The 1,376-nt window shown below is 38.2% G+C and overlaps 1 long non-coding RNA gene across 1 annotated transcript; it reads left to right on the top strand.

The window, feature by feature from the left end:
- Window positions 1-373: 373 nt before the first annotated feature.
- Window positions 374-1,119, top strand: LOC117445119 (uncharacterized). Its single transcript, XR_004551935.1, has 3 exons — window positions 374-451; window positions 818-958; window positions 1,078-1,119. It is a non-coding gene; the product is annotated as an uncharacterized lncRNA (long non-coding RNA).
- Window positions 1,120-1,376: the final 257 nt, after the last annotated feature.

Below are 1,376 nucleotides of genomic sequence, written 5' to 3' on the forward strand. Positions count from 1 at the left end.
GCCAATGATTTGGAAATGATATAACAATGTCTAGTCTCACAGATCCTTTTGTCATTCCCACATCAGGCAATTCCCAAGTATGTTCAGTACTGATCAGCCAAGAGGCAAAAAACGATTTCCCACCCCGGCTCCTTGCATCGTCAAACGGACGGACTTTCACATATATGTCCTTTCGGGACCCAGTCAGTTTACACCTAAGGGCTCGGAAGAGCTACCACTTGCCTATGCTGGCCTTGGAAAGAGGATGCTAAATCTACCGGACAACTTATTGCACAGTGAGGTAATCATATAAACAGACAGTATTAAAGATTTCTCAATGATTTAAAATGTGAATCACTTGCTGAATATTGTATGTTATTTCACTTTGTTTTAAAGACTATGGCTTCGGTTGAGGAAGAATTTCCAAAACTGAAAACATTAAAAGGAGGCTGGATGTTTTTCAAGTCAGCAGGTAATATTGTTCTCATCTCCATTGGTGAAAATGCTGTGTTGTGTTTTTCACACTCAGAAGCCCCACATACTGTATATGTTTTCTGTTGCCCTACTTTGAATTACCATTCATATCACTTCTTCAAGTTGTATAAAACAGTACTAAAGTTTGCCTGACAAAGTGTAACGTGTATCCCTAATATTAAAGTATGTACTGTCAGGTGGTTTTAAAGCACACTTGTGTTGTTCCTATTTTGATTTTAAAATAGGTGGTAGTGGACGTCGAAAGCTGTCCATAATTCCTACTGACTCCGAGGGGTACTCCACTAGGCTCCTCAAAACAGCGTCCAACAACGGAAAAAACATTGTGTTTGTAATTCCACTACAGGAGCAACTTTCTACCGAACCACTACCCTATGACTCGGCAGAGTTTGCAAAGATGCCACAGTCAACCTGCATAACATGTGGCAGTCAAATGCCTTTGCAGCTGTTGCCTTTACATGTGGAGGAATGTAATGACATATTGACTGTAAGCTGTTATTAAAACATTTCTCTCATTTCTCAAATAAATATGTAATGTTTTAGTTTGCTCAAATGACTGTTTCAAAGTCTATAGAACCAATTCTCTGTACCTTTTTTGTTTTTTAGGAGAGTGAATCTGGGACTTCTCTTGATGAAGTGATTGAGCAGCCAAATCCACCTAACACAGGGATGGGAGAATTGTCCGAGGTAGTTGATGCTGTCTTCTCCTGTTAAAGTTACTTTGCAATTTAGTATAAAAGCCTTATTGTTTTCAGTAAATAATGACAGCATGATTGCATGTGTGTAGGTAGGGTATAACACATTTCACCAAACTGACTTTTTGCACACTGTCTATGTACTCATTTTTTATCATAGAATTATGTTTCCTGTATCACTTATCTGAGAGAGAATTAATAAACATAAAA

The sequence above is a fragment of the Pseudochaenichthys georgianus genome, chromosome 4 (genome assembly GCF_902827115.2).
Source record: "Pseudochaenichthys georgianus chromosome 4, fPseGeo1.2, whole genome shotgun sequence".
Lineage (NCBI taxonomy): Eukaryota > Metazoa > Chordata > Actinopteri > Perciformes > Channichthyidae > Pseudochaenichthys > Pseudochaenichthys georgianus.